Genomic DNA, 25,786 nt, shown 5'->3' on the forward strand with positions numbered 1-25,786 from the left:
GACTATGTAGTTCAATTATCAGCTTTGCCAACTTCTGCTAGAGACACTTTCCTGGCTCTCCAACTCATTCCTCATCAATTCCTGATGCTCTTTCTATTCTAAATGACTGCACAGTTCCACTCTCTCCTACTTTTTCTGCTGATACTACCCACTTAGATTTTGACACTCATTTTCATCCTTAGTCTTACTCTGCTTATATAGTGCTGCCACCGATTTTGATGGACAAAAATGTGATTATCTCTATATATGTCGAATAGGTAACAGTCCTTCCCATCAGGAGAAAGACAGCAGTTAGTTGAGCAAAGATATTGCTGCTATGAACAAAACCTGTATGTAAAAGCAGCTTTTTGTCCACGTGTGAAGAGCTGGATTTCAGCAAATTCTTTGCCTCTTGAGCTGTGCTATATGATTTTAGCAGGGTTTATTGATGTAGCAAAAGTGGTATTTATCACCCAGTTTTGAAGATAGCTGTAGGCAAAACAGTGTCATTTACCCCTTCCAGTTTATTTAAGTGAACTGGCTCATCTAAAATCATAATTGTGACAATTGCAAGTGAATCAAAGCCTAAATCCTTTCTGGAATTGAAGCTTGAATGGTGTAAAGAAGCACAGTACCTCCCTTGTCTACAGTAGACCTGCACACACTCCCATCTGCATAGGACCTGTTTTGTTGGTAATGTGGTGGCAAAATTCCTTGTGAGGAAAAAAATCAGGTTACCCGCTGAACAGCACAAACGTGCTGCTGGGCAAAAGCTGGAGACTGTGGCTAAGCCAGAAATATTTTAAAATGTCACTTCATTGGTGTTTTATAAAAAGGTCATCTGGCATGTTAAATAATAGGTGATTTCTGAAGGCAGTATGTGGAGATGAAATGGACACTTGACACAGTATGGAACATGCACACCTAGTGTTATTTCCCTGGATGGACACATTATAACATTTGTGAAATGAATATTCTCACCAGGCCTTTATCATCATTTGCCCAGGTGAATTGCTAATTAAGCTTTTTAAGGTCAATAGATGGTTTTCTTGGCATGTTCAGGAAAGCCAAGGCACCAACCCTATCGGAGTTGTACATCTGCACCTTTTCAAACCAGCAGCCCGGGTATCTACAGTAGACAGGCAAAAGGTTTCTGAACTACCCAGAGACTGATGGTGATCTTACAAAGTGACTGCCTGAGCTACTTTCTTGTTTCAATTTCTGTAATGAGTTTCTGATTTTAATTTAGCAGAAATATGAAATTCAGTACACTGATGGGGCTTGTCTAAGACTCTTGACACAGACATCTTCTTTATCTCCCTCAGTTTTGGAGCTGTTCATTTCCTCCTCAGAATTACAAGCCCTCCTTACAGAAGAGATCTTGGAAAAGGCAATAAGTGCTATCAAAGATCCACCTGAAAAAGGCAATAAGTGTTATCAAAGATTTACCTGAAGAATAATATACTATACTGGCCTCAATTAGAGAATGGGCATCAGTTTAGTTCCCTTCAGAGGAAGCATTTCTTCCATCCTTACTTATGAACAGGAGCAAAATTGCTGTTTCATCTCCCTTGTGCTATCTGTGATATATAAGACATCTCAAAGGAAATTTACATCAGCCTGTTATGACTTTATACCTCCCCCATCAAAAAATGGCCTTGAGCATGGAACAGAGACCTGAGGGAAATATGACAGAGAAGGAAGAGAGCCAAGCAATTAATAATATTTATGATACTTCCTATGTTCAATAACCTATGATAAGGTTAGTTCCTTTTTTTTTCTTCATTATTTCTCTGCATAAAAGTTGCTGCATGAAGTCAGTACATACATATATATGCATAAAAGAAGTATGGAAAAGACTTGTTTCAGACTCTGCATGTATGTGTGTATGTTCTGATTTTTCTAGAAGTTTAAGGGTGTTTCTGGAGTATAGGAAGAAACAGAATCAATTTAATTTACGCTGTACACTCTGAATACCCAGGGAATCCTTGTGCTCAGTGATATCTAGGTCTTGCACAGCTAAAAGTACACAACAGAAAACTTAGGTATTTTACTGGCATGAGACCCATTTGCTTAAATAAGCTTAAAGAATTGAGAGAGAGAGATAATTACTACAAAATTTATGTGTGATAAAAAGATATTTTGAGTTTTGACTCAGGTGTAATTTTCTCAGGTGTAATTACTGAGTTACCACATCATCATATACATAATACTGAGGGAAAGAGATAGTAGGAAAAACAAGAGGGATCACTTGAGCCTATTACTTTAGTTAATATGAGATAAGGGAGGTGCTGCTCAGCATAGCAGGGCCAGGGGCTGGCTTAGAGGACAGAGCTGCTGATGTAAAAAGTCAACATGTCAAGTTACACTGCTAAGTGGAGCTGATTTTATGGTGGGCTTTTCACACAGGTGATATTACCTAGTTTTTAATTACTGCAGACAGAACGTCTTAACATAGATCCACTGGAGGACATATCAGCTGTCATTTTGTTGGTTCCAGTAAGTGCTCCGAGGTCCCAGTTGTTACTGTCTGTGAAACATGCATTGTAAATCTTATCCTATGTGAATATCCTTGGTTATTGATTCTTCTCTGAACTTGGCAGTCCTGTCAATAAAGGGGGGAGTGTGTGGAAAGAAAGAATTAAAGGAAAATCAGTGTCCTTGCCTTATGCAGTAACCTGAACAGTTCTTGGGAAAGAGTCCAGTACAGGCACAGTAGCATGGTTAATTAAAGCAGTAACATCATTAGTATACTAATTCAGAAGTGTGTAGATGTTTGGTCCGTGTATATCAGGGACACAGTGTAATTGTTGCCCTTCTGGTCTTGGTTTATAGTTTTCTGGAATTATGTACAAGCTGAGGTAAAAGTAGAAATGCTAAACCGGTCAACTAATACCTGAATTAAAAGACATGTAATTTTTAGGGAAGACTTTTTAGTGCCAGAAAGAGCGTAACATTATCAGGTTATTTGGGCACTAGAAACTTGAGGAAGCTGTTCTGAGACGGCTAATGTATGGACTTGGCCTTCTGCCAAGGAGCCACTGGGATCCATAACAAGGTAGAGGATTTTGAAAACTCCTTGTTCTCGTGGACCCACACAGACAGATTAATGTGTCAGGTTTCTCTCCAATCTGACACTGCACCCCGGCTTATTACTTTACATTGTAACTCCAGCAGGGCAGTGCCACTGCTGACTGAACTCTCTACTCTGTTGCAAATTGGGAATGTTATGGAAAAAAAAATTATATTTTTTTCCCCCCGTTATTCAGATTTCATTAGTTAATTGGATGCATGAAATACTGCATAGAGCTATAGAATGATGCTGAACCTCTGCTCCAGTCTCTGTCCTAATTTGTATGGAGCAAGATTCTCCCAGTGTTTCTACTTTGGAGGTCATAGAAAAAAAAATAATGGTGCTGACATGACATTCCTTTCTCAACACTATTAAAAACTGGAATAATGAAAATTTCAACACCTCACCCACTGCTAATGTAAATAAAGTATCATTCACTGTGTCTTACACTAAGTACATTTAAGAGAAGGACTTCAAGTGTAATGTGTACATTAAATAGCAAAAGGCAAAATGTGCCCTCGTGCATACACAGAGTCTTTTCTGCTGAAAGACTCACAACCAAATAGGAGCAAATTTTGGCCCCTGTTAAATCACAGTAGAACTTAATACAGTGCCTGCAAGAATTCAAAGCACTTCAATCAGAAAACTGTTATCTTACTTGTGTTTGGAAAAGCAAAGCATCCAGACTGTAGCCTCATGCTTGTAATGATTTAATGAGTGTTGTATCACACAGGACAGCATTGTCAGGATTCATTCATAGCAAACATAAAAATAGGTATTGACACTGCAAACATAGTGTGAGCTCCCCTTACTTCTTCAAGAAAATTATACTCATTGTGGGCTTGTGGAAAGAAATGAACTTTGGGATTTTCTCATGAAAACACTGGAAAAATATCAATTAAAACAAAATCCTAAGTGCATCATCACTTTACCTTTCAGGACTGAGACTGGATTAGGAGTTCTGGTGATCTGCAAACAAAAAAGAGCCCAGGTGACTACCTGGAGAGGCTGGTAGCATGCTGTCTGAGAGAGTGATGAAGATCACCAAACTGTCCAGAACTTAATCATTCGTGCCAATGAAAGCTGACAGAGCAATGCTTTTGTTCAAACCTTAAGGTTTCTCAGAGGTGCTGTCCAGTCCCATGCACCTCACAGGCTGTCCTCAGAACTAGCCCTCTGAGTCCTGATATCTTGCATATGGATACAGGGATATGCAAGGACTACTCCTGCCTTGGTCAGACACTTGCTCCATGTTTTCCTCCCATCAGAAGGCAAAAGCTGAGAACACATTTTATATACCCCTCTCTTAAAGGATCCCTGCTGCTTAAAAATTCATGTTACTTCTCTCTCAGAGAAGAAGCTGTTACTGGTTATTACTTCTTACTAGTAATGGAAACCTGATTGGGCAGCTCCATAAGGAGAAAATGTATTTCCTAGCTGTTCTTTATTTATGTGCTTTCCACCAGGAAGCCTCCAGTGTTTGGGACTGATGCTTCCTGACATTAAAATGTTTCTGATGAAACCAAATAGTGCCAAGGAAAAACTTTTACGAGGTATTTTTTTTTCCAAGTTTTCTATTTTGGTTCTGCTTCAGAGGTCACCTTGTGGATCCCAAGCGCAGGGCTGCGGCAGGACAGCAGAGGGAGATAGTGCTCAAAGGAGGGGGGAAGGCACAGCCTTCCTCCGGGGCACCCATGGCCAGGAACAGCAGCCCAACAGCTGCCGTCCATCAGAAACAAGCAGTAACTACATTTCGATGACTTTGCTCTCCCGTGGATGAGCACTGGTGTGGGTAAGTGTCAGCACGTTGCCTCCCTGCCCTTCCCCGTTGGCCAAGAGCAGCAGTGGCCTCCTGAAACGGGTCCCCGTATCTTTGCCGGGTGTCCTGGCAGCGATCCAGTCGCCTCGTTGGTGATTCCTCTCAGGCAGTGACCTTGCTGGGTTACAGCAGCATGCTGTACTGACTTTATTAAGGCGTGCCCTTTATTGAGGGTGTGTTTAGTGCATGTGTTGGGTCTCTAATTAAAATGCTAAAATATGGTTCCAGGAGAAAGTTTAACAGATTATTATCTTTCCTGCACAGAAGGAAGAGAGCGCTAGGACATATCTGTTTAAAGTGACTGTGCAAATGACATTTTGATGTTCCATATTTATTGTACTCTCCCCCAGTAACTTGCATATAAAGGGCTGGATTATACCAGCTTGCTCCAGGAAGAAGCCAGAGAATGAACCTGAGTCATGACCACTCTCTCTGGCCACTCAGCCTTCCCTCAACACAGAATCACAAAGAATCATTTAGTTTGGAAAAGACCTCCAGGATCATCGAGCCCAACCTTTTCCCCTGCTTCCCGTGGCTGGGATGCCATTTTGATCAGGATAACATCAAAGTCTTATTCTTCCATGCTGAGCCATATGTCTGTGTAGTGTGACTCTTAGTCCCTTCTTTTCAAGTAAGCCAGAGAATGATCGATAATGTCTCATCTGGAATCCAAGCTCTAGTTATAATTCACCTGTCCCGCTACAAGTTTCACTGAGGCATGTTGTTAGTGATGTGAGAGGACCCCCTCCTGCTCCTTCTACTGCAGTACCTAGCAGTGTTTGTCACCAGAACTAATTTGAGTCTACCTGCAGAATTTGTTCTGGTTTGTTTTTTTACATTTTTAAGCTCCTTATGGAGATATTCAGGAAAAAAAAAAAATCAAATAGGTCCTGTAAATTTTAATCTGAGTGCAATTATAGAGTCCCAGGCAGCTGACTGGTCAGAAGAGGGCTGTAGCAGGGTTATTGATGGTACAAAATGTCTCATTGTCTCTCTGAAGCTGTCTATGTTGGTGGCAGTTGTTTTGGCAGAGCTAAAAGTTTTTTTATTCAGTGGGTATCCCCACCACAGGCCACGGATTGGGAGCCCTGTGCTGTAGTGCTGACTTGTGTGCTGCTGTGCTCCATGCAAGAGGGACATGGGGAACAAGAAGGTTTAACCGAGGATTATGAAATCCTGGTGGGGATGGACACACCTGGGCAAGAGCTGCTGCTGTTCCTCATGTTACCAACACTTTAAAGGTCAGAGTGATAGACACAAAAAATAGTAAACTGTTTGGTTGGTTGCCTAACTATCCCTCAGCAATACTTTTTCCCTTTTCTTCTCCCTCCAGTCAGATAAACACTGCAAAACCAACTCTGCCCTATCTTATCGTCATAGCTTCTAGTGTGATGTTTCCATCCGATGACAAATCACACCCCGTACTGGGATGTCTGAGCCCTGGCAATGCCCTCGCACTGGGGCTCAAGGCCAGCTTGGAGCTGGAGTGTCCCTGTCCCACTGGGGCTGTGAAGGCATCCCCAGACATGGCTTTTCCCAGGGCAGCCCCTGGAGCACAGTGTGAGGGCAGGTTGTGCACAGCTCGAGGGCCACAGACTGCAGTGCTGGCTCAAGGGAAAAAAGTGCCCAAACCCTCAGGCTCCTGACATGCACGATGGAGCTGCTTGCAAATTATGAAGATGTTAATAGGTTTGGGCTTTCCAAGATTTTCTATGGGCTTAAATATGTGTATTTAAAGAATCCAGTGTACATGGCTGAAGCCAAGTCAGAATCTGTGGCAGGCTCAGACCCATACACCTTATGAGCGTAGCAGAAAAGATGGTAACAAAAAAAACAGTGGAAAGAAAAAAAATTTTTGTTTATTCCCTTGACATGTGGAGCTTCTGACAACATGGATTTGTTGTCCTGTATCATCCTTCTTCGATGTTACTCAGGCATCAGCTTTACTGAAGCTGTAGAAGTTGGAAGAATCTGTTTTGCAGTACAAGGCCCAGTTGGATTCAGGGTGGCAATTCAGCCAAAAGACATTAATTTGCAAACAGATTCTTTTAGGAAACAGCCCCAGAGGGAATCTTTTAATGAACACTGTATTTTTTGCCCTCTTACTCTTCCTCACTTTGAACAAGTTATAAAGTTCCTCTTCCCTGAGGAAGGGAAGTGTGTTGCACTGATGTTCAGCCTCAAATGACTAAGCCTCTGCCTTGTGCTTTGGGAAACAGTGGGTCCTGGCCATAAAGGCTACAAAAGGGATTTTGTTCCTTGGATGAACCTCCAGAATTTTAGACCTAATGTCTCCGTATTCTCCCCTGCCACTGGCACACCCCTCCCATCAGTGGCGCAGGGTTCTTCTGCTGGATTTCTGAATTTCATCTCCTTTGAGAACAAGGGGAAAAAAAAAAATTAATGGCACCCCTATCTACCAGCGAGTTCATCATCATCACTAAGACATTTGTCAAAGTATCTTTGAAACATTTTCTGACTCTTTCAGGTTTTGCATAGTTCATGAAGAATATTTTAAAATTTGAATACTGCCTTTAGCACCCAATTTGATTGTAAATTTTAAATCCTACTCCTCCAGGAGAACATTTTTTTTCCCCCTATTTTTCTCCCAAAATGTATGTGCAATGGCTGGAAAGAAAAATGGGGAAGATGAGTTAGAAACTAGGCAGCAAGAAAGCAGCAACTAGGCATCAATAAGATAATACTCTAATAGCTAAATTGCTAAATGTTGTAGTTACTTAACACTCATCAACATTAATAAGAGCTCCAACTTCCTATGTTTCTGACATACTTTTATTAAAACTTCAGAAAGTGAATTTCTACTGGTATTTTTGCATGTTTCTACAGCAGGAAAAAGCCCACTGACCTCTCTTTAAAGATCAAATTGACTTGCAGTTGGGAAAGGTTTAGTGCTCCAATTTTTTTATTTTTATTTTTTTTTAAATAATACCAGATCATTTCTTTTTGTTGAAATCTTATCTCAATATGTATGGGGTTTTTTTTAGTGGAAATATTTATTTGAAGAAGTCAGCAAGGGCATTATTGGGTGGCAATGGGGAAGGTTTTTTTAGTGGGGCTCCTGCCTTGACTAAAAAGATTTAGATGCAGGTGCTTGTCTTAACACACAGGTTCTGGGAGTTCATTCAGCCCTGGATAATTATTCAGTGGGACACATCTGGTTCTTACATAGTCAGCACTCCCACTGATTTCACTGGGACTGCTACTGCAGGATTCAGCCCCACATGAGCTAGAGAAGAGAGATGAAGCTGTTTTGCTGAGGCAGAGAACAATCACTGACAAAATAAATCCACTGAAGGAAGGAAAGATATTATTATTGCAGTATTATGTTCACCTTTGGAAAACTACTCTAAGGTATTTCGCAACTGCAAGTGGGAGAGGGCTTCAGGAGGAGCTAATATGCATGGGGAAGCAGAGTTCTTTGGGTATTTTTGTCATTTAGTGGGTTGTTGGGTTTTTTTAAGTGTTTCTAATTAAGCAGGAATTTTTCTGCTTTATTTTCTTATTTTTGCTGGTGGGATTTGTGTCTCATTTGGTGTCTGCTGGGACAACTTTCTGCTGGGCCAGCTTTATCCAAACTAGCAGTTAAAAAAAAACAGTGAGAAAGTACTTTAAGATCATAGAGCAGGGAATGAAAGTGAAAGCTTCTCTGATGTCAAAGGGAACAGGAAAACATGTTTGGCTCTACAGCTGGGATACTACACTTGAAGAAAAATGTAAATACAGTGCATGCTTCAGAATATCACTTTTCATTAGAAACTGTGTTTTAGATAGAACTGAGACCACTGAAACAGGAACAGTACAGGTAAATTAAAGGTTTATACAGATTATACCAACACTAATCTATTCATTAAAGAAAACTGTAACTGCAGGGGACAGCAGGCCTATAAGGAGTGCTTCACGAGAACTGATAATTTTGAAGATTGCTACAGAAGAAAAGAGACAAAGAATAGTTTGGAGGAAAAATAGCTTTAGATGGGTGAAGCGAGCATCTGATGGTGCAAACAGTCTGGAAAGAGGAAACAGAGGTCATTGCAAATACTTAGGGATAAAGTAAAAGAAACTGCATCTCATATGTTGAAGAAGCTCATGAGGGAAGAAAATACATGTGAAGACTCATAGCAGCTCGTGGTACTTACTGGGAGAGGGGGCAAGACATGGGGAGGAGGAAGAAAGATGAGTCTTGAGTGTGAGGAAAGCTGACAGTGGCCTAAAGCATACCAGGCAAAGCTAAAAGCTAGTACTGGAGAGGGCTTCCAGTGAGAACTGGAGCTGCTGAGGGCAGGACGAGAAGGCAAGGATGCAAATTGTAGAACAAACCGGGGGTGAGGCCAGTGGAAGGACCCAGGGGAAATGAGATAAAACGATAAAGGGACTTGGAGAAGAGAAATATCGTCTGAAAAGTCAGAAAATGTGGGAGAGCTTTAAGGAGATAGTGTCCTTAATTTTACTTCTACAACCCTGCAGCAAGTATTGCAAAGGGGACATACCAGAAATCTGTATTCATTGGTAATCTCTAACTGTCATAATGGCCCCTTGGAGGTTTTGGCAGACTCCAATTTAAGATAGCTCAGAGATACACTGACATTAAAAAAAAAGCAGCATAGCTTCAAGAGATCTTAAAACTGCCCTAACTCAATGAGGAGTCTTCACATGCAACTCAGGGTCTGGAGCTCAGCTTTGTATTTTGGTTTCTCCAAGCAGCTCCTGGTTTTATAACCTGTTAATCCAGTGATCCTCTTCCCTGAGCAATATCACCAGAGGTAACGCTGGAGAGATGGGGGTGAAATGGAGGGTGATTTGGTGCTTTCCTGCCAAATACAGGGGCTCATTACATGGATAGCTTAGTAACAGTGGATGGCTATCTCAGCTAAGTAGGGGGTTTGCCTCCTTAGTGTAATGGCTCTTTCTGGCCTGACCATTTATGAACATGAATCTATAGTCCTCTGGTATCTGTGACATCCTTGTGCCTGCAGATTCATAGGACAGGCTGTTTTCAGAGGCTCCAAGAGGTGGATAATTCCCACAAAAGGGTTAAATAAAAGTCCTGTTTCTTACAGTGATGTTTGTTAGGAGGTTTTATGCATCTCAGTGAGGAGGAAGGGAACCAAATGTTGCAGGTGAAACATATCTCGAGCTCAGCTGAGTGCAGCTGTCAGCAGACTACAGGTTTGAATCCAAGCTACTGTGTGCTTCTCAGTGGTCATGTGGCAACCAGTGCTGAATGACACATGTTGGCAGATATGGTGTCATTAGGTATGACAGGAAGGGGTACTGTGTGTCTACATTTTATGAATGTTGTGTGTCCCACGCTCCTTGGGAAGTGAAGTCAAGTCCTCCAAGGAGCACTGATGCTATGAGTGACTTACATGTGTTTATCAACTGTCCAGAGATACAGGAAGATGATGAGGTGAGTCCTGGCTTCCAGAGTGTGTCACAGTTTGGGTATGCACAGATATCCACAGAGCCCAGGGTCTCAAATTAAATATGTAATACTGAAAGGATCCCTTTTCTCCTGTGTTCCAGGTGAATCTAAAAGCTTCCACAAGTGCTGCTTCCATTGGTCAGGAGAGCTGGATATAGAGTAAAAGGAGAAAAAAGGAAGGAAAAACAGCTGGTTGTGGCTATTTAGAATACGTTTGTGCATATGTGTCTCCTTTTCCAAACACTTTGTGAAGAAATAGTCTGCAACTAAAGTCACATCAAAAGTCTGATTCAGGGCGCCTATTCAGGTAACTTTTACTTACCCTGGTGAAGGAATCAGTGGGACTGTGCATGTGAGTTAACAAATTCTTTAAGCAAGTACAGGAAGAAAAAAAGGAGAGAAGTAGAGCTTCAGGTCCTTGCTGGTGTAAATCACATAACTCAGATAAAGTCAGTAAGAGATACTCCCTTTCACTGTTTGCAAATCTGACAATGTTTCTGAAGAACATATGAGGTAAAAATATTAAACAAGAGAGAAACACACAAGGTTGTGGTTATGGCACGTCCCTCACTGGCAGTGTATGGACAGAAAAGAGAACTGAAATGGTAACTATTCATGAATTATGTAAATGGTGGATGTTTATTTTTCTGTTTGTTACTTCATGAATTGATTGTGGAAGAGTTCACTTTTTCTCAGCTTTTACTTGTTTTAAATTATTTGTCCAGTTCTTCCTGCAAATAATTCACATTTTAACTCATCTGCAAAGAGCATAGTGGAAGGCTTCTGAATGGATGTGTGGGTCTTTTAGGGTCTGTGAATTACCTTCTTTTCTTCTCTCCCATTGACTTTACAGGGATTAGATCACCAGCATGAATGATGGATGCACATCAAAAAAATTGCCATTTAATAGCCATGAGCTACACTTGCTTTTTGATTTTCATTGAAACAGATACAATTCCAGCTGGGAAATGTCAGGTTCTGAAAGGCAAAATTTTTTCCAAGAGACGAGGGCTCTGGAAGCCCTTGTCCCAGCTGAGTTCAATGAAGTGTTAATGACGCAAGGAGGGACAGAGAAATGTTTTTGTCTCCCTAAGGAGGTAGTTCTCCATAACCAGCTTTTAATGCCAGAACCTCCTTCACTACAGTCAGTGAGATTAATAGTCAATTCAAAGGTGCAGGAAAAAAATGTGTCATTGCTAGTTTTCAATCTCACTTTAATATTTGAATTCGAGCCACTTCAAGTGGTCTGGGGCTGGTTTACACCCGCTGAAGTTCCAGGTAAATCAAGCAGCTGACATGGATTTGGTACATGCTCCCAAACTGGGAGCCTCTTTAAAAGCCTGGATGCAGCTGTTTACAGCACTGAAGCCTCTGCTCATAGGAGGTCAGAGCCTGCCCTTTCAACAGAAACAGATAAATCAAGAGATTATAATAAAAGCACTGGAGGCTTCTTTGAGCCAAAAGAGGGTACTTTAAAACTGTCTAAAATTTGCAGTCTGTTCTTGTCAGCCCTTCTCCCACATGGAAATTGCTGTGTCTCATTATAACATTTACAGTTCTGTCTGTCTAACTGGTTGTGTCAGCAGGGAAAACACCAGGCGAGCAGGCACTGGAACGCTTTCGAATGTTTGACCAGGAATAGAAACACAGACACTGGTGCCTCTGGAAAGTGATGACCCAGATATACTTTTCCACTGTGTAATTATCAGTCAAACATATAAATGCAAGATTTATATCACCTGGATATGAATTCTTACGGCATTTACTGTCACAAGGTGATGTCGTAACACAAATTATGCAGTTACCAAGTACATTTTGACAAACCAGCATTTAACAAGTGAAGATTAATGAACTATTCCAAAACTGAACTTTTATGCATGCTGTTTATACAGAAGGAGTATTAAAAAGAAAAAAAAATGGGCTGCCAGAGTACTGATGACATACAGAATATTGAAATAAATAGCTGATGATGCAAAAAATGCTGAGAGAGAAGTTTATTCAAGCACTGCATCATCACATGTTCATATCATTGCTTTGGAGCTGTGTCACACCTCAGCTGCCTGAACAGTCCTCATGACTGATTCTTGCCATCGTTACTCTGGGGCTGCTGATCCTGACTCCAGTGTATATATAACATCAGGGGGAGTTGTTCTGTCATGGTAACAGGATATTAATTGAAAACAACAGGTTCTGGTTTTTTAGTTGTGAAAAAACCAATACATTCACTGACCTGAGTAGTTGATAATTGCTTCCTGTAATGTCTGTCTTCAGCAGGCCTCATTCCAAGGTGCCTGATGCAGCCTAGCACTGGAAAGTGTCTCTAAAATTAATATGAAACTAATTACTTAAAAAAAACCCCAAATGAACAACCCTACATACTATAATATGCCAACAAAGCAAACCTAACACAAAACATGAAAACTTCAACATTTATATAACATCTTCCTCCCCAAAATCTCAAACTCCTTGGTAAGTGTGGTCATTCTAAACATCCTTTGTATTTTTAGATGCTTGATTTTCTCTTAATACTAAACTGAATCTTTTTCAGATTCACTACTGTGTTTGTATTGCAACAGATACTTAAAAATCACTGTCTGCTGATATGTATATATTTTTATTCTCCTTCCAACACTGAAATTCCCGTACTTTGAATATTTATGGTTGCTGCTAGTGAAAAATATTCAATAAGATCTTAAAATGGCTTAGAACAGATCATGAGCTAGAAATCTGCAGTTAGTGAAGTAAGGATATAGTTAGTGATATAGAGTTACATAAGCAGGAATTCTCCAAGGGCATTTCAATGAAGTCCTCTATTGCTGTGGAAAGCTGCACAAGATTATTAATGATCACAAGTGGTCAGAATGTTTTGCATGGTCAGAAACAGGATAAAAATAACACTCAGCATTTTTATTTTAATGGTCTGCTAGTATCGAAACATGTTTCGTGTTAAGAGTGCCAACTTTACTATAATAGATCAGAAATCTATTGATCTATTGATTCTTCTACAAGCAAGTGAAGTACAATGTCTGGGGAACAGTGCACCCATCATGCTGAGCTTGAGAAGCAAAGGCTTATGACAGTCTTGAGTAGACTTAAAAGTAAGAAGAGGAGATTTCTGAGAGGAAGCAATTGCAGTTCTCTGTAGTGACTGAAGGGTGTGTGATAAGAAGAAGCTCTCCAGAATAATAAGGGAAAGCCGGAAATGGGAATCACATTCTCGTTGGTGTGGTATTTTCCTAATCACATGCTTCTAATGAAAATTATTGTGGCAGGGTCGCTGAAAATCAGGTTAACCATATGGCAGGCACAGGGGTTGCTTCGTAATGCGTGGGTTTGCTAAGGATTAGAAATCTATTAGAGAACAGATTTAGAATTCCATTGAAGAAAGTAATGAACTGCATTTCAGTGGAGAGAAAGTAATCTCAGATAAGCAGAGAGCACAGTCAGTTTGACAGTGGTGAGTGTTGAAGAGGTTCAAGAGGTGAACTAAAAGTCACGCAAAACCACTGAGGAGATAAAGCGAGGTGAAGTTCTTTTATTTGTTTATTGTGCTGTGGATTTCTTGAGGAGGAGTTCTGCAGATGAAGTGCCTGCAAGAGCAGATCTATTAAAAGCAACTCTCAAAATACTGAACAAACAGGGCTAAAGAAGCACTTAGCTGAGGAGCAGATAAAAAGTGTCAAAAATCCTTGAAATGAAAAATTAGAAGCTAGTGAATTATGCTGTTTCTAAATGTTCAGTGAACTATTAAGAGACCAAAATTATATGTAAAATGACTCCACAGGATACAGAAAATCTTTAGAATCAGATGGGGAGATATTTTATATCTCCAAAGCCTGAAAGGAGATCAAGAGGGTATCCCAAACTTTCATTTTGCAAACCAGAATCTAACCCCCAAAACCCTAGAAGGAATCTCTGCCTGGTTATAGAGTGAACTGTTAACAAATAGTGATTCTGGTTCGATTTCCTCATGTATTTGGATATGATAGTTTCCCGTGAAACTGCATAAATATGTGTTGGGGTTTTTTTTAAACAAAGAGCAGTACCACAGAAATCAGTATGCAAACAGAGTGTTACTTCAATATCACTGCCAGGCTGCCCTGGTTTCCAGACTTCACGTGTCATGAGAATTTATTTTCTCTGCATAGCATGTATATTGGGCCTAAATTAGCTGTCAGCACAGGTGGATGCTTCATGAGTAGTGAATTTTTACCTTTTGTTTCTCTGTGCTATGGGAAGCACTAAACTCTATGGGAGTAGCTTGCTTTCCTCTCTGCCCACCTATCAGCGGATAAAAAAGTGAACCATTTCTGGGTGTGCCTTTGTTTCTACCATTTCAGAGTTCACACTGCATAAAGAAAAATATGAAAGGCCGTAATATTTTGAGATATAATTTGCCATTTATCTTGAGTGGCATCTTATAGGATGCTCTTCCATTAGTAGACCTATAAGGGGAGGCTCTGCAGAGAGCAGAGGGATATCAGACTTCTCTCTAAACCAGCCAAGAGACAGTTATTGGCTCACAAACTGTCTGACCTGGGATTCAGGGGTCTTAGGGCCAACGTTTGGCACTGATTTCTGTGTCACCTTGCACAAATCATTTAATCATTGCACATGCCTGTTCTGTGTCAATTGAATGGATCTGCAGTGTGGAATTTATCCACCCTGGAGGACACACGATAAGAAAGTATTTAATCTCAGGTTACTGAGATCAGCCATGCACAGGCCTTCTTACTTTGGTCTTTTCCCCCATCACTTTTTACAAGCAGTAGCTGATAATTTCTTATCCACTCTCAGGCCTTTTTACTGTTTTGGGATGGATGTTTTCGGCTTTTTTATTTTGGGGGGGTGTGTGTGGATTTGGTTTGTTGGTTGTTCTTTTTACCTTATATGTTGATGTATTATTTTCTTTCCATTGACTTTTACCATTAGTTCTTTAGAGGTGTCCTTTAATTCCATGGTCTGGCCCCGCTAAGTTGCAACTTAGAATCACTTTCAGCATTCAGTTTACAGCACTTGTGTATAAACAGTGCAGTGTTAAAATGAAATCTGCTTCTCCACGCTTGTCTTCTCCCACTGCAAAAGAATTCCTCTTCCATTTCCATTCTACAGTCTTCCTGACTAAATAGTTTTTCTCTTCCAGCTCAACAACCCCATGCCTGTAACCTCACTCATATTCTTCCCAACTTGCATCCCTTTTTGAAACCTTCTACACATTTACTCTTGACTTCTCTGGGCATGTTGATAGCAATTTATTCCAGCAAAAATTGTATGTACCTTTTCCCTTTGGAATGACCATTTGACCTTCCCACCCCACCCCAAATTGCCTTACAGTCTTTGTAAAGGTTCTGTGTCATCATCTCCCCCCGAGGCAGGCGCAAGTTCCTGAGTAATGCTCCTTCTCTAATCACCTCCAGTTGCCTCAATACCATCCTGTTTTGTCCTCAGTTTGTATCTATATGTTTTCCCTCCTTTACCCACTCCTTTCTCTTAGATGCTCCAGCTTTTCTCTTCACAGTACAGTCATGCTTTGGTCCTTCCCATCTTAATAAAAATTGCTTGTGCACCCTTGGATTCATGTGCCTTTACATATTCCCTCTTCCTCCTTTTCATTTCTGTGTAATTTAAAGTGTGATTTAGAACTCTGAAGGTTTCCTTTTCCAGTTATATCTCACTTTTCTTCCCCTTTTGCTCCGTCAGACCTATCCCACTGAAGTTAATAAAACCATAGAAATGGCCAGGATTTTTATTCAGGGCTTATTGTCTTGACACATCAATCACATTCATATCGAGTATCAAACATAGCACACCTTTCTCATGATGGCTCTCACTCTTGGCAGTGATCCCAATAAATATCTGAAATTTTGTCATGTTTATTATCTTACCATGTTTCAAATCTTCTTTAAAATTCTTGCCCGTGAAGCCATTGGTGATCCAAGTCCCCTCTGCCATGCTGACCAGCACTCTTTCACAGTTTTCCATGTGTGGATCCAAGTTAACTATTAATGTCTCTCACATTACTCTTGTGACAGCAAATATCTTACTCTGGATCTGTGTGTAGCCCAGTCAGGTCTTGCTCCATAATTGCTGCTTTAAGTACTACAGCAATAGTAACAACATTAATAGTAGACAGAATCCTATTGACATTCAGTACTGCAATCAGCACCTTCAAAAATGGTTATAAATAGTACAGAGAAATTATTGGCAGGAAGGTCAGATGATTTCTAGGTTGTTTAAATAACAGAAAACAAAATTAAATTCCTCTTAATGAGCATGGCTTGCGTCTGATTTTCTTGGATTAAAACAGATTAACCCACTAAACATAGCTTCAGATCCTGATTCAGTTATTTCTTTTCCTGAAGCTAAAAGATGTTTAAGTATTGATTCAGTCCTTTCTTGTCACTGTGACAAACAAGGATACAAGAAAAAAAATTGGCAAAGAAGGGGTTAGAGGACAGGTTGCAGCCACCTGATCTGAGTGTTCAATCAGAAGGATAATCAGGTATGGTGAGCTGGCTCTCCTTTTTACGCTAATAGAAAGGGATGTGGGCTGAATTGTTAAAAACCAAGTCTTTCAGAAGAGGACTCCCAAGAGGCAAGGATGGAAATGTGCTTTTCTCTGGTGTGTGGCCAAAGATTTTAGTGTGAATATTGGATTATGCAAGCTGTTATTTATGTCTGGCAATGAAACAATCAAGACCTCCCTTACTCTTACATTTTTCTGCTGCCCCATAAAGCCAATAACATTTGCATGTCTCTCAAAAGGTATTTAAGCCTTGCATGTATGTGCAGCATCTTCTCCATCCTTGCTTTGAAGAGCTTCACACTTCATCTAGATCCTAATTACATAGTTAAGAAAAAGTGCTATTTCTGTCAAGCCCAGTAAAACCTTTACTGAAACACTCTTCTCTAACTGTATTTCTCATGCAGCTTCTTACCTGAGCCTCACTGACTTACAAACTGGCTTTGGATGACTCCTACTTCTTATGCAGCCATCTCCTGATCTTCCTAGTGGTTTTCTTGTCAACAGGAGCTGTTTCTTTCCCAGCTCTCAACTATTTTGCATGTCTCAACAGGGCAATGTCACAGACTATCTTGGCATGACAAAGTTAAAATATGATAATCTCTTTATCAAACTTCTAATTTGCAAACCCCTGACTCAATACCTATTCGTAGAATAAATTCTGTTGTTGTGGCTGAAGTGTAGGACCCAGCACTTCGCCCTGTTGAACCTCATACCACCATCCTCAGCCCATGGATTCAGATCCCTATGCAGGGCCTTCCTGACGTCCAGCAGATTGACACTCCCAACCAAATTGGTTTCCTCTGCAAACTGACTGAGGGTGCACTCCATCTCCTTGTCCAGATCATTGGTAAAAATATTATACAGAACTGGCCCAAGTACCAAGCCCTGGAGAACATGACTAGAGACTCACTCCCAGCTGGGTTTAACTCTATTCACCCCCACTCTCTGGGCCTGGCCATCTAGCTAGTTTTTTATTCATGAATTAATATTCTATGTCTCTCTATTATCTATTTGCATTTTCAGTGTATATTTTTGCTTTCTAAGGTAGAGCAGACCACAACTTTAGGGATGACTGGAGCATTTACCTGGTTATTTCCACCTTTTTTTTTTTTTTATGGCTATTACAGTGCACTGATTATCAGAACACAATGGGAGATGGATTTTTAGTAAAATAAAATTTTCTCTGTAGTCCCAGATCTCCATGTAAGATTATGGAGATATTATCCAGGTAACATGGGAAAAATCAAATAGAAATCCTGCCTTGAAAAGTTTCCACTGTCAAATCTCCCAAAATATATTTTCCTTGTATTTTGTTAGTCAGGTAGTCGAATTTTCCCTTTTTTGATTTTTTTTTTTTTGAAGCTCACCAGAGAATCACAGGGAAAGTCAAAGGACTTGGTGTTAACCTCACCCAGGGGGCTGAAGTGTCCCTCCTGGCCTCTCATATCCATCTGGTTTTGCTTTCAGGAGGGGTACAGGCAGAAGACATCTTCCTTTGTAAGAAAGGACCAACACATTTTTACCCTTACAGGTGCATTCTTCTGGTGGCCTGCAGTTCACACAAACTCTTTGTTCCCTCAGTGCAGGGAAGTTGTAGCTTTCAGCATGCTTCGCTGCCAGCCAGACCCCTCTAAGAAAGACCTGGCTTTATCCATACATCCTTCAAAAATATAGGCTTTGAGCTAAATGGCAAAAGGATAGACACAGTCACATTGTCACTAAAAACACTCTTGAATTTCTACAAAGCCTTTTCTGAAGAGAAGGCTGTGACTCAAGGTTTGTGGTATTTCTTGGCAAGAAATTTGTGAAGTCTGTAAGGTCATGTAATCACAAAGTGGTGCAAATGTGAAGGCTTGACATAAGGGAAGGTGTCATTTCCATACGTAGCATCTTGCTACTGAGACAGGACTATCTGGGGATTGTACAGTTCTTCATACACTGAAAATGCACTTCAGTCTCTAATATCCATTGTTGGGTCTCCATCTCTAATGAACAGTCCCTTCAGGCAACATTTAATTGGGTAGTACAGTAATTTTGTGATCCAGATATAAATTCATTACAGACTGGATTGTGACTGACAAACTCATTTCACCTATGACCTAAACTGAATATGAACTCAACTCTTCCCAGGTAGGAAGCTGATGTATAAAATTGTTTTCAACTCACTGCCAGGGGATTTAAGAGTGCACATTTTTAGTGGTTTAATCTGGGATTTAAACCTGAAACCAGTTACTAGAAGAGCTGGGCAAAACCAAGATATACAGATAAAGCATTTTTTTTTTTCCAAAATGGGATCACTTCACAGAACGTTACTGTTACCAAAATAGTGCTTTTGATGGGACAGACAAAATGATTAATTTTTATTTTAGCATTGAAATACATGGATGTACTGTTTATCAGAAATACATTTATATGTTATGTTCTTGACTATACATTAAAAGAACGAAAGCTAAAATAAATGTTACAGTGCTCACAACATGCATGTTTTTGTATGTTTTGCTCTTGATTACTGATTCAGCAGTTTTAAAAGATACTTTCCATAAAATGGAATACAGACAGCCCTAAAGGCAGATGTTGGTCAACTTCTTCTTTAAAACAAATCCCTAAAAATTTACCACAGCTGAAAGGAAAGGAAATGGCTTTCTCAGACACTTTAATATGTTGAAATTAAGCAAAGCAAAAATTACATTTATGCTGTGCAGTTAACAACTTTTAATAATCATTAAAATTCTCTCTTTTTTCACAGAAATGAAGGAGTCTCTAGCTTCATGGCTGGGTGAACAAAGACCTTTCAAGAACATTTCTCTGCTCCTCTGTAAGTTTATTGTTTTAATAGATACTCCCATTGATCACTGTTTGCTTTACATTTTTTCACTTCATATTTAAAATTGACATATATTTGAATACTTACCATTATATGGTCAGTGGAGCTATTCATTTAATAGGTCAAATAATCATTATATTTCACTAGGATGCTGGGGTTTAATTCATTTAACATTTTAATCTTCCATCAGTTTTTCTTTTAAGAGGATTTCAGTGCATATACAGGATTTGTATAAATCTGTGCAGTAAATTTATTCTTTTAACAGTTTTATTCTTTCATCAGAAATTCATTTAAATGGATTCTACTATATATCACATTCACTGCCAGTGTGGCTTTAGGTCAGGCTGTAATTGATGCAAAAGCAATGAGGTATTAAAAGAGAAAGGAAATATCTGAAATTGGAAAGGGTTCAAAAAGCATGCCATTGTAAGGCCATGACATTCCTCGGATATGATGGGGGATGGACCACTCATAAACCATTTTGGTCCAAAGCCTGATATAGTTGCTGATTTCAGATTTTGCTAAAGTCAGATTCTGTGCTAAGAGGGCAGTTGCTTGAAGGGGCACATCAACCCAAGAATCACCTATCAGGGTATAAATATAGTCCCCTCTATAGTGCTAAGTCTAGAAGTATCAAAACAGAAAAAAAATTGAAGAAAATGCCTTCTTCTTCTTCAGTTTGTTCATGCAATGCTTTTGACATATTCAGGGTTTAGGGTTTCTTTTTTGGGGATCACGTAGGCTGCCCTGTTGGTATGGGGTGCACAGAGCAGCAGCTGTAATACATGCATTTTCCCAAGCTTTAAGGTAGGTTGGTAATGACAAATACATGCAGCATATGGGTGGATTTTTAAAAACATTAAACAAAATTAATTTGGCTGTGACCTTTTCATGACTTAGCTGAGATGTTGCACTTGGATCTACAGGGTGTGAGTTCATACCTCGATGCAGATCCAACCCCACAGCTGTCTATGGGTAACGTTGCTGACAAAAGCTTCTTGGTCATGGATGTGGGGAATTCAAAGACAATCCAAAATGCATCTGGCTGTATGATACCTCCAGTGCTATTAACTGCAGGAGCTGATGGAACTTTACTCCTCTGGAAACCAAGGGCCCAGGATATATGGGGTAGCCTATGGACTTCTGATAGTATTGGCACATTCAAACAGCCAGCTTGCACAGCCTCTAAGTAAACAGAAGAATAGAACACTGTTTTAAAACTGACAATACACAGGAAAAAATTGCAAAACATCTGAGGGAAATTAAGATAATCTGAGGAATATACTGCGGGGTAGAGTCTGTAGTATTTATGTGTGTGTGTAAGAAAGACTACATGTCTTTATCCAATTAAATAATGTCGATAATTTTATTGGAAAAAATTCAAATAAAAATAAATTGTGACATCTCTAATTTTAAAGGAAAAACAAAAACCTGGATCCTTTGTTTTTGTTTTAAATGTGTGGCCCTTTTATCTTAGTTAATTTTAAAATTGTTCTTTTGTAAGAATAACCAACGGCTGGAATGAAGTTTGGAATATAACATTTAAGCACTGATGAGAAATGTTTGATTAGATCAATGAAGAAAAATATAATGAAGGGTCTGTTGAACATGTACTGTGCTTCTGATTTTAATCCAGCAAATAACTAGCTGTAAAAATCAATGATTTACATGTAAAACTAAAATGCAGTCTTACTCAGAAATCACAATAGTTGCACATAATTGTCTTTGGTTTTTTCATGGTGACCTTTTAGATGGTATTGTGTAATTATTTCTTTTGTAATAACTTTTTAATTTCAAACATGTCTTGGGGACCCAGGCTGTGACTCAGAGCACAACTCATTTTAGGCTTATGGTCAAAAGTACAGTGAAGATAAGGTTTAGTATTAGGGGAGGCACAATGCCTAAATCTCCAGCTGAAAGAGGGTTGGCAAGAGGAGCAATATCCTGCAGAACAGTTTCTCTGCTGACGGTTTTTTTATCTGGGTGATGACTTCTGAGTGTGGGCCAAGACTCAGCCCATCCTGGTGGTTGGGTTTAGGGTTAGGAGAGAGACAGTTTACACTTTCTTCAGTCAACCTGATAATCAGTTTTTCATTTTCTTCTCTAAGAGAGGTCTGTATTTATAGGATATCCTTCCATCATATTTGAAGTTACACCCTTAGACTGGCCTGATGGCTTTGTATGCTAGGGACCTAGTTCCTTCAGCTTGCTGCAGTGAATTTACTTTTGACAACCAAGAAATTTGATTTTTATAATGATGCATAAATCATAGGAAAGGGTTGTCTATAATGGACTTCAGCAGAGTTAGGAGCAAGAGTGCAGTAGTTCATATTGAGAGGATTTTAAAATAGCTGCACAGTAGAGGACATACTCTTCATGAAGAAGGAGAATTTAGAGAAATTTGGGACAGATAGGTAATAATTACACAACTTGGAGGTTTAAAAACTGCTGTTGTCTTGTTGTGGTCCATTGTGGTTCTGGGGTGGCACTTGGTTTGATATATAGGAATGCCATCGAGCCAGGAAGCTGGCTGAGAACAGAAAGATGGGATGAAGTGCAGCATGCCCAAAACAGCTGCAGTACACTGCGCTAAATGTTTGTTAAATTGAATTATACCTTTAAATTAATTCAATTGAATGTGAGACGAATGAATTATAAATCATTCCTGGTGAGGCTATAAATATGGCTTGATAGAACCTACCACCACAAATAGGAAAAGCCTACAGTAATGTATTTGCGTGTTTACATATCACTCCCCTGTGGTGGATTAGCAAGCAGAAAGAAGTCTAAAACCACAGGGGGAAGGTTTAAATAGGATGATGCAGACATTAGTGAATGATTAACTGTAATTTCACAAAGGTGGAGGGTAAGCCGTTCATTTTGCAGAATCTCACAAATGTGTTTTGAACGATTAACTAAATTTGCTTGGCAAAAGTTTAATTAAGGCTGCCACTGATTAACCACAACTGTTTAACTCAGTGTATAGGCTGGCTGCACACGCTGCGTGGAAAGCACAGCATTAACCGACACGAAGGTGTTCAAGGGCTCTTGGGAGTGTCTGTGCTGGCTACCCCTTTGACATCCCATCTCCAAAGAACAGAGGGAGTTACTCAGAGAACATTACACAGTTCTCCTGGAAGCCCTCTGGTAGCCTCTGACAGACTCTCCTTAATAGAGTGCATACACATATCCAGTGTGTGTACGCAGCCAGCGCCGGGGGCCAGCACGTAAGTGAAGAGGGTCAGACCCCTGTCCCCCTTGGTGCAGTGATGGATGCTGCCTTCAACACTCCTGGCATTTCTACAAAGCTGCAGAAACAGGCTGGGTCTTGTGTCTGCAAGTGAGCTCAAGGCAGGGAATGAACGGAGCTCTTGTCTTCTCCTTTGCTCCTGCTTCCTCCAACACCCCCGCCCTCCCCTTCCTACTTGTTGCTCTTGTTCATTATGAGCCTCAAAGTAATCTGTCCCTGGCTGGTTACAGCAATATTTTCAAATGCTGATTACTGTCTTTTATGGGCAGTACTATTTTGGCACAATTGGACACACTCATGAGAACAAGTGACAACTGTGTCATTTAATTGCTTTTTTTTTTCCTTGTCAGAAGGAGAAAAAAATACTAGTGCTCTTCATAATAACTTATGATTAGAACTGTTTAGGAAAGAAGTATTTCCTGGAAAGCACTTTGAAAGGAAGCACAAATTTTCCTTTAAAAAAAGAACAAAGAATTCTTTTCATAGGTTTATCACAACCTTCTTACCTGTCTTTTTACTCCACTGCTAAACATTCTCCCAGCTTTTCATGTCATAGATTCTGGTTTGACAATGAGGCTCTGGTTGTCTTTACCCCAAGCTCCAGTGAAGAGGTGTTGATAGTCACATAATGTCAGACCAGGTGAATCTCTCTGATGGCTACTGAGTGCACCTCTTCCTTCTAAACAGCTCCATGAATGTTATTATAAAATTAGTAGGAAAAATGGTACATTTCCATGGTTGACGTAGTGACATTTAGTTAAATGCTGTTTATTATTAATGTTCTTTATGATTAAGAAGACCTCTGCAATCCAGGCAGGATTTCTGTGGCTTCCCAAGACTTGACAAAGATTTCTTACAGAAACAGATCCTCCTGTAACTGCATCCCCTCTAGTTTTATGCCTAAATCATGCAGTTTACTAGTGTTCCATCCATTGGTTTGGTGTTCCTCAATATACCTTGAATGCTTCGTATTTTGGAGATACATAGTATTTTATTTATATCTCTCCTATATTGTGGTGTTTGCAGAGTCATAGTGTTATTCAAGCAGTAATTTTGCATGTTTCAGAAATTCCAGCATTACTTCATTAGCAGTTTCTATGAATACTCAGTTCCAAAAATATCCGTTACCTTGTTTAGTGTGATTTTCAAGCTAACACACAAATTCACTAAAAGGCAAACTCATTTTATTGTTCTGTTGAGAAAGCCATGTCTTGCTCTATATTTGCACCCAAGGCCTAAATTTAATTTCTAATACATTCTGGTATTTAATTCTAATATATTCTGGTATTTCTATTCTTCTATTAGCAAGTTTTAAAAACTAGCTAATTTTTAGCCTGCTTGCTTTCTGCTTGTATACCTCTAAATCATTATTTCATACAGCATTACAAGAAACAACACATAGTCATGTATTATCATAGACACAAAAAGTTTTTTTTAAAAAAAAAAGGATGGGAAACCACGAATTATCTTTGGATCAGGTTATTAAGAGTGTTCATATCAATCTGCTTCCACACTTTGTTTGTCCTTTGAATATTCATAAATAATTAGCTTATCTTCTTCTATCAGTGTCTAAAATAAAGGACTAATGATGTCAGGATGGCTTGCTTTGACATTTATGAAATATGCTATGATCTACCTGTAACTGATTGTAGGGCTTGCTGGAAGAGCATATTTTTAGATTGCTTCATTTTCTGTTATCAGAAAATCTGTCAGCCTTAGCTGGAAGGCTTTAGCAGTTCCCCTACTTCAAGGAGGCCTCTACGTGTCATGCCCTTGAGAAGCATCTGTTGTTTAATTTTGTGAACCGATGTTCAGGTTAAACTGCAGAAGATTAGCCAGGTCCTCTGCCTTTTTTTTGTTCCCTCTCCTTATCTTCTGAGCCCCCAGGGGCATGCAGGGAGCTAAATGATGTCCCTGGGACAGACATCACAGCCTGTCATCTGTGTTCCCAAGGAGGGCCTTGGGACCAGGGTGAGGAGAAAAGCAAGGGGGAAGCAGCTCCCCCTATTCTCTGACTTTCTCAGGCTCAAGGTAACCCATTCCCTTGCCTCTTGAGGCATCAGCTTTGAAGTGAGCTTTCCTTCCCTCCCAGAGGCAGGGTTTAGACCCCTCCCTGCTTCTCCTACATATCCCTTGGATTACTGTCTTTATTGATAACATCACGTCAGGTCCCCAAAGGGGCAAACTTAGGACAACATGAATGCCTTATATTCAGATATTTCTGTTTTTCAGGAGCTTTATGAAACTTCCATCTTTACAGTAGCATAGTTGTGCCACTTCAGTATTCTTTCAATAATATGCAACTACAGTTGAGCCAGAATGAGTAGTTTTTCATTTTTCATCGTTACCAAGCTGCCTTCAACTCCATATGTCACTTCTCCCACTGGTGAGCACAAATCCAGGCTTACCAAATCCAGGCTTGCCCACTAAAGTGCTCTTTGCTCACCACCCACCCTACACCAGACCGAAAGGGCAGAATCCTGTGGGTCGGGTGATGAAAATGAGACCCTGTTCCTTTGCAATCCCAGCAGCAAAGAACTAAAGAACATTTGGCAAAGAACTAAAGAAAACAAAATGAACAGGAGGGGTTTTTATTGGCATACACTGTGTGAAGCAGCTCTGTTTCAATGTGAGCAGGCTACCTTCTACCCCCAGAAAAATCCACAGATCCTTTTCTCCACCCTGAATTCAGGAGGTTCAGCTCAGATTTGACAACTTGGAAGTCTTAGGAGCAATTGACAGGTCTCAAGAGAAAGTGCTGGATTGCCCTAATCTGATTGTGAGGTGACAGATGTTTGCTTAGCTGGGTTTAGGTCACCAGGTGGGATTGCCTCTATTCTTCAGGTTAGTCCCAGGACATAGGATAAGTAGT

At 40.0% G+C, this 25,786-nt stretch overlaps 1 long non-coding RNA gene across 1 annotated transcript; it reads left to right on the forward strand.

Annotated features, from left to right (window-relative positions):
- The first annotated feature begins 4,745 nt into the window (after positions 1-4,745).
- On the forward strand, positions 4,746-20,926 carry LOC113949787. The gene is made up of 4 exons (XR_003528566.1): positions 4,746-4,844; positions 10,416-10,621; positions 19,587-19,655; positions 20,591-20,926. It is a non-coding gene; the product is annotated as an uncharacterized LOC113949787 (long non-coding RNA).
- Positions 20,927-25,786: the final 4,860 nt, after the last annotated feature.

This window comes from Corapipo altera, unplaced genomic scaffold, assembly GCF_003945725.1.
Source record: "Corapipo altera isolate COAL_440 unplaced genomic scaffold, ASM394572v1 58, whole genome shotgun sequence".
Lineage (NCBI taxonomy): Eukaryota > Metazoa > Chordata > Aves > Passeriformes > Pipridae > Corapipo > Corapipo altera.